Raw genomic sequence first — 8,384 nt, forward strand, 5'->3', positions numbered from 1 at the left:
AGGATGCACTTTCAAGCAATTTAATAGTACCCATCCCCCCACTTTTGATGGAAGAAGCGATTCTAATGCAGCTGAAGATTGGATGCAGGACATTGAAGAGATATTTAGTGTTTTGGAGTGTACCGATCAACAAAAAGTTCGATTTGCAGCTTTTAAATTAATCGGAGAAGCGAAGAGATGGTGGAACTCTGAGAAAGCCATCAGAGAAGCTGATGGAACTGGAGTAGTGAGCTGGCCTCACTTTAAGCAAAAAATTTTCGACCGTTTCTTTCCGAGGGCAGACCGGGAAGCTAGAGCCCGAGAGTTTGCTAACTTGGTGCAAGGGATCATGACGGTACGCCAGTATGCTGCAAAATTTGCAGAGTTATCACGTTTCGCCCCATATTTGATCCCGGATGAAGAGAAGAAGGCCAGGAAGTTTGAAGAAGGCCTGAATTTCCAAATATATGAACGGGTAACGGTCTTGCAAATTCAGAGTTTTTCGGAGTTAGTGCACAAGGCAATTCTAGTAGAACAAAATATTAAGAGGGGTGTGGAATTGCAAGAAACAAGAAAGAGAACTACTCCACAAGGATCCTCGGGTATGGATCAAGGGCCATGGAAGAAGAGAAATGAAGGGAGCAACTCAGGTCAAAAGCGAATGCAAGGGTTTCAATCGAATAACCTCTGCAATTTTTGTAATAATGCACACACAGGAGAGTGCAGAAAAGAAATGAGGACGTGTTTTCGATGTGGAAAGTCTGGACATTTTATCAAGGATTGTCCTTTGCTTCTGTCGGATAACAGGAAGCCTAACCCACCTCCAGTTTCCCAACAATCAAGTCAAGGAAATAATCAACGTAGAATGGGACCAGCCCGAGTGTTTGCTTTAACATCTGAAGATGCAGAGGACGACAACAATGCAATCACAGGTACCTCACTCTTTTTTCTCCTTGAAAGCTTTATGTCTTAGTTGAGTTAGGATTTATCATGCTTGCTTGGAACGTATCTAGTAGTATAGCTTAGAATATTGAGGTTTGGTTGAAGAGGTTTGCAAAGGGTTTTAGACACAATATTTTATATCTATGAGACTCCTTTAGCTAGGTGTTTGATGGGTTAGTTTTTGTTTCGAAAGCGAGAAGTTAGGAAAAGTATGGTTGAAAGTAGATTCTTCTTTGGATTCCGGAATCTTGTGAACTGAAGTTGCTTAGAATTAAGTTTGGAACTTTGATTATATTATTCTTCGGAGGTTCTATATATTATTTTGGGAGTTCACTTTTAGTGATTTGTGAGGTTAGCTGGTGGTGAAGTTTAGTTCTCTTTTAGTTATTATTTTTGGGGGCTTGCAATCTATGGAAAAAAAAAAAAAAAAAAAATTTCGTACCGTTAGGTTTGAACTTGAAGTCGCGTTTGAAACAGACACTTGGATTTTGGAGATTTCTAACTTGAGGAGTATTAGAAACTTAGGACTGTTGAAAAGATGAAGGATTGGTGTATTAGACGTGATTTTGAGTGCAGCAAATTTTGAGGACAAAATTTATTTTAAGGGGGGGAAGATGTAACACCCGAGCGCATTTGAGATTGCGAGTAAAATTTTTTTTAGAAGAGAAAGCGTGAGCCTAATATATTTTGGCAGTATATATATATATATATATATATATATATATATTTTTTTTTATATAGGTTTGATACTTAAGTTTTAAAGCTTAATGGATCAAGTGGATATTCATCAAATTTATGGGATAATTATATCTATACATATATTTTATTTTTATTTTTATTTTTTTTTAGTTGATTAGAGACCCGAAGCTTTAGATAAAAGCACTGCATTAATCTCGTTCAGAGCCCAGCCGTGGGATCGCGCAGGTCCAGACTTCATCGCACGGCGTCCAACCAGTTCTATTTCATGCACGTCCATCCTTTCCTTTTTAGTTAGGTTTGTTCTGCTTTCTACTTATAGTTATGTATAAGTTTAGGTCTTCTCAACCCTAGTTCATGTGCCGCTACCCTCATTTTCACGCCCCAGCACACAAGAAACCGTGGCCTTGCAGCCAGTCCCTACACTTCCGTAAAGCACAAAACCGCAAGCCTCGTTCAGCAGCCCAGCCACCCGCACAGCCAAACCAACGTGTAGCCGCTTCAGCCGCCACCCAATGCCTACATAGCATCTGTTGCAAGCCACGGAAACCCTCTGCTTTAGACAACCGAAAAACAGAGGACCAGCCAAACCATCAAGTCGCTACCCACCGGACCCAGTCCACGCGGAACCTCAGCCATTGCACCGTAACACCTCTGCTTGGCCGCTGCTCAGCCTCACGAAACCGAGAGTCATCCACACGCACGGACGCACTACTCACGAACTCCCCTGTTTTCCAGCAACCAAAACAGAGTCTAGTGTCGCACCTCCACAGCCAACAACCGAAACTTCTATCCTTCTATCGTTGTGCACCATAGCTCAGCCGAGGCACCTCCAGTTTGCTGCCGTAAGCCTGTATTCCCTTCCCGTGTTCTTTCCTTCCCTCACTCTCCGTCTCCCTCTCAGTGCCCCTCATACCGTTCTCAGTCTCGCTCGTCGCTTTCTCCCACTCAGTGCGCGTCCGTCGGGACAGCCCTTGTCCACTGCATCCGCCCAGCTCGCCGCCATCGTGGCTCCCTCTCTCGGTAAGTGCTGCTGCCGCCACTCACTGGGTGTTTTCCGAGTGTTGTGTGTGCAGCAGTTTTTGTTTTCCTTCTCATAAGTGATTTACGTACATACATATATTATATTTCATAGATATATAAAGTGGTAACTTGAAAGTTGATTTCAATTCCCAAATTTAACCCTTTACATTCCAGAAGTGTGTTTTCGGATGAAGGGTATTTATTATTTATGTATTTTTGTTGTTATGTTAAAATGAGTTTTGGTTTTAAGTCTCATAAAACATTATTTTTGTGTAGAAAATATTTTAACAATATTGTTAACAAAAAGAGGTAAACCTATTTTTGAGAGAGGAGTTTTGCATAGCGAATTTAACAAGATTTTTTTTTAAAGTGGTCTTAGTATTCTATTAAGTTATAATATATTGTTGGTACTTTAGATTTTTATTTTATTTTTTTCAAATATGACTCTTTATTGAGTTCGGTAAATGCATAAATACTTGCTCGATTAAATCTCTTATTGGTACGAATTTGATTAAGTGGATATTGGTGGCTTTAGAAAATGGTGGTATTATAGGAATTATTAGAATTCTAGGTTTTGAGGATTTAAATAGGTTCTTAGGTTCAACTATCGAAATACGTGATTGATTGAAAATTTACAGAATTTACGTAATTTTATAGGTGACGATTAATATTTGTTCGGCTTCGTTGAGGAATCTTGAAAGACTAAAGAATTCCAGGTAAGCAGGATTCCTATGCTAGATTTGCATAAAAATAAAATGGACATGTTTTGTATGAAAATATATTTGAACTACCTCAGTTATTTGTTTCTGCATTACTCATGAGATTCTGTTTAAGAATAAAGTATTTTTGGCATGACTGGTGTAGACATGAGCTATTTTGCATTTTGCTTCTAAACTCTGAAAAAGAGAGCGAATATGAAAGTTTGTGCATAAAATAATGTTTTGTGATTTCTGAAAATTCTGTTCTGTTCTGAAGATGGTCTGCACTCTGATATGATATGTTTTCTGAAAACTCTGTTCTGTTCTGAAGGTATTCCGTATTCTGGTATGATATGATTTCTGAAAATTTTTGGCATGACATTCTGAATTGGGATGTGGTTTGTGGATGGTGACCTATTTGACCTACCACGGGTGCTAATAGTGGTTTCTGTTTGGGTTGGTACCAACCGTTCTGTTTCTGGTGCACCCACTTTGGAAACAAAGTGGTTTTTGGTGGTCTTTCCTGTGTGCACACTCGGGGCTCCGAGAATAAATAAGGGGAAGATTCACATTCTGTTTCTGCTCGGTTAGCTACCGGGGTTTGCACATCCCTACCACGGGGGTTAAACATGGCCTCTGATGCGATATGATGCTCTGGTACGATGGTGGTCAGTTATGCTATGCCAAAAGAATTTGAATAAGAATATTTTTGAACTTTCGCTCTGATATTTTTATAACATGTTCTGACTCTGCATTCTGCAAATATAAAGTGCTTTGTTCTGCATTATGAAATCTGTAAATGCTCATGTTTGCATACTAGTATATGTTCTCTGCTTACTGAATTGTTGATAACTCACCCCTATCTCCACAATATGTTTCAGATAATTTTTGATGCAACAGCTGGAAATCAGGAATAGGAAATATTTGCAAATTTTGTGGATCATAGAAGACTATGTGCCCTAGGGTACAATGACTTTTGGAGAGTCTTTTGGTAGCGTTGATATTTTATGTGATTTCGATATGTTGAGTATTGGATATTTTTAGTCCTTGTAGAAAAGTTTATCTATATCAATGAGACACCACTGATGTGCCCTTATGTAGGAACATGGATATTTGTATTGAACAAATAGGTTAATATGTTATGGAGATTCTGGTTTATTTTAAAAAGTTTTATTTGGAAATTATTTTTTTGGTGATATGAGTTAACTCTCCGGACCTTCGGTGCAGGGGCGCTACATTAAAAATTATAAATGTCATAATTGCTTGCTATATATCTGTCATTGGAAGAAGAAAAGAGGAAATGTTACCTGTCATGTATGTGCTCTCCTTTAATATTGCCCACCTTACTGAAAGCTTTTTTCCACATTTTAATCTCTTTGATGTCTAGCTTGGGATCTTTTTCATGTGCGGTGAAAGCTTTTGGAAAAGTCCCTCTTTGATTTTTTACGTCTGAAGGATCCACATAATAGAAAATAGGAATAATTGTGATTAGCTTCGTCTTTTTCTCCCATTCAACGATCTCGGCAAGTTCCCTGAGGCACCCTTTGGAAGAAGCATAATTTTTCGAAAGAATGACGATGACATATTGTGATTTTTGAATTGCTTTCCGAAGCGCTTTAGAAATGTCTTCTCCTCGCTGGAGTGCTTCATCATCCCTAAATACGAGAATACCTTTCCGTTTTAAATCAGCATATGGATGATCCGTAAAACCCGTGCGAGTGTCTTTGCCATAGAAACTAAGGAAAACTTCATGTTTCCATCCAGCGAAGATGAATTGTCACTTTTTCTCTTCTTACTAACTTCAAAAGTAGATGAAGAGGGTGTTTGAGTGGCCATGAATGCAATGCAAAGAGATTTAGAAGCTTAATTGTGGAAGGGAATATTGGTAATTTGCGGGCTTAGACAAAGAGAAGAACACTCATGAAGATATCATGAGGCAATCTGTTTGTATATATATAGAAGCTAGCCATGGAGTACTAGTAGTACTGGTCGACCTGAGATGGAAAGTTCCAGGTAGACAGCATCAACTTTCGGTTTATTTAGGCCCTGTTTATGGGAACCCATCACACACCCTTATGGCATACAAAGGTTCTACGCAACTTCTGTATAAAATTATTAGCAAAAGTTTGTCACAAATTTAATTAAGAATACAAATTAAAAAGTTTGCCTCGTAAAGCAAGAATTCTATCATTGCTTGCTTAAAATTATTAGCCATAGGAATTGAAACATCATATGCATCAACATAGCACGTGGTCAACTCAAAAGTCGACGTTGGTCAGCTTTCTCCTTTCGTACCCATCAACATTCCAAATGAATTGAATTTGCATATCAAGGTTCTAGGTAGCTTCGCTTTTTCTTTTCTTGACTCAAAATAGTATTATTGTTGTTTATCATCTTTTTACTATTTTATACTGTATTTGAAATTTTTATTTTATTTTATTATCTTTTAAGTATTTTTTTAACATACTTAATCATTAAAAAAATTTAAAAAAATATACAACTTCATTAATAATTATTTCCTTAACTATTAAATAAATAAATAGTATTAGTACTGGTCAACCTGAGATGAAAAGTTCAAAGTAGATGCAGCATCCTATCAATTGTAGAATGCATTGCTTTCAAGCGTGAATTACGTAATTTCCAGAGTGGCTTCCACCCACTATAGAATTTTTTAACTAAAACACAAATAATCATGTATACTTTTAGACCCATCGAGCGTACTATTGGACAATCAAATGACTTAGATGACTTAGAGCATTTAAAATGGCTGATACATTTTCATATTCATTTTTATATTTATATAATATCTTTTTAAATTGATCTACATTAAATTATACATCTTCCAAATTTTGTTATAATTTGAAAGTGAACACCAAATGAGATGAGATGAGATGAAAAATTTTAAGAAAGTGAACAAATGATCTTAGTGTTGCAAACAATAAAGAAGATGAAGTACTCAAATTTCATCTCATCTCTGAATACAAACTAATCCTTATTACGCTCCTACCACTCTTTTACTGTTCTATATTTGAAATTTTTATTTTTTCATTATTTTATTTTAAGTATTTTTTAACATTTTTAATCGTTAAGAAAAAATTAAAAAAAAATTTACAATTTCATTAATAGTTACTTCCTTAACTATTAAGTAAAAAAAAATTAAAAAATCTTCATTTTTTCAAACCCAACTCAAGTATGGATCGTTTGTTTATGAGATGAGATAAGATCAGTTGAGTTGTTATAAAAGTTGAAAGTTGAATAAAATATTATTAGAATATATATTTTTAATATTATTTTTATTTTGAAATTTAAAAAAACTTGAATTTTTTAATTTATTTTATATGAAAATTTAAAAATTTTATAATGATTATATTAAATGGGATAAGTTGAGAAAGTTATGAAAATAAATAAAGTCTAACAGTACAAAGATAACTATTACAGTAGATTTTCAACGTAAAAACTGTGTGTGCATACCTTCAACGTCCATATTTATCGATCCAAGTCTAATCACAAGTCGCACATTAAAATAAAACGCGTAAAGTAATTAACTCCTTTGAATGACACCACAAGACTTTTTCAACTCTCCAGTCATGATCCAGAGGAAGAATTAATGAAACCCGAAAAAGAAGTAATTTCTTTGAATGGCATGATTCTGTCAACTCTATTAAAACGCGTACTTTGGACCTTTGAATGCATGCGAAGGTTATGCACAATTTCTCTCATTGTCTTGTGTTCAATAGGATGATGCCAAATGCCCTACCTTTGATTCAACTCCGATTTCAATTTGTATAGCTTTCGATCTAACTTTAACTTCGATTTGTCAGAACAGAGTTAGTTTGGGTTTTTTATTAGATTTTTTTTGAATTTATTTGAAATTTCAATTTAACAATCTTAAGCTCTTACTAATCGAATTTAGACTTCCAAATTTTATTTTTTTTAAACAAATATTTTTTTAATTTCAATTTTATTAAAACATAACTAAAATTAAAAAAAAAATAGATCATTGTACAAATTTATGTATTAGTATTATATGTTATTATATGTTAATATTTATACATTAGTATTACATATTATTATACATTGATTATTATACATTACTAGTACATATTATTATATTTAGTTATTAAATATTAGTAATATTACTTGTTATTATAAATTTATATATTTATGTTTATACATGATACATTAATATTAAATGTTATTATATATTAGTTATTATATAATTGGTATTATATGTTATCATACCAAGAAAGAATGTAAGCCGTTATTACGTAATTATACATTACTAGTACATCTCCTTTCTTAGTCATCAACATTAATAATGCATGCAAAAAAAAAAGAAATTTAAAACCCGTAGGGCCAATGAATTTGCAATCCAAGGTTCTACGTAGGTTCGCTTCTCCTTGACTCAAAATAGACTTATTACTGTTTATCATCTTTTTACTATTTTATACAATATTTGAAATTTTTATTTTTTTATTTTTTTCTTTTAAATATTTTTTCCAATATCCTTAATCATTAAGAAAAATAAAAAAAATATATACAACTTCATTAATAATTATTTCCTTAACTATTAGACTAAAAAATAAAAAATAAAAATATACGTAGTACTAGTATTGGTCAACCTGAGATGGAAAGTTCAACTATCGGTTATTAAATGTATTGCTTTCAAGCGCGCATGTACGTAATTTTCAGGGTGGCTTCCACCCACTAAAGAATTTTTTAACTAAAACACAAATAATCATATACACTGTTAGACCCGTTGAGCATATTGTTAGACAATCGAATGACTTAGATGACTTAGAGCATTTACAATGGCTGATACATTTTCATATTCATTTTTATATTTATATAATATCTTTTTAAATTGATCTACATTAAATTATACATCTTCCAAATTTTACATAGCTATGATTCACTCTCCAAACATTATTTTACCCTTTTTTCTCTCTCCTACCAATTAAAATCAACTTTGTAGAATTTGTATTAAGATGATTTTGATATATAAAATTTGTATTAAGTTCGATACAAAATATTTTTTTTAGTAAA

The sequence above is a fragment of the Juglans regia genome, unplaced genomic scaffold, assembly GCF_001411555.2.
Source record: "Juglans regia cultivar Chandler unplaced genomic scaffold, Walnut 2.0 Scaffold_674, whole genome shotgun sequence".
NCBI lineage: Eukaryota > Viridiplantae > Streptophyta > Magnoliopsida > Fagales > Juglandaceae > Juglans > Juglans regia.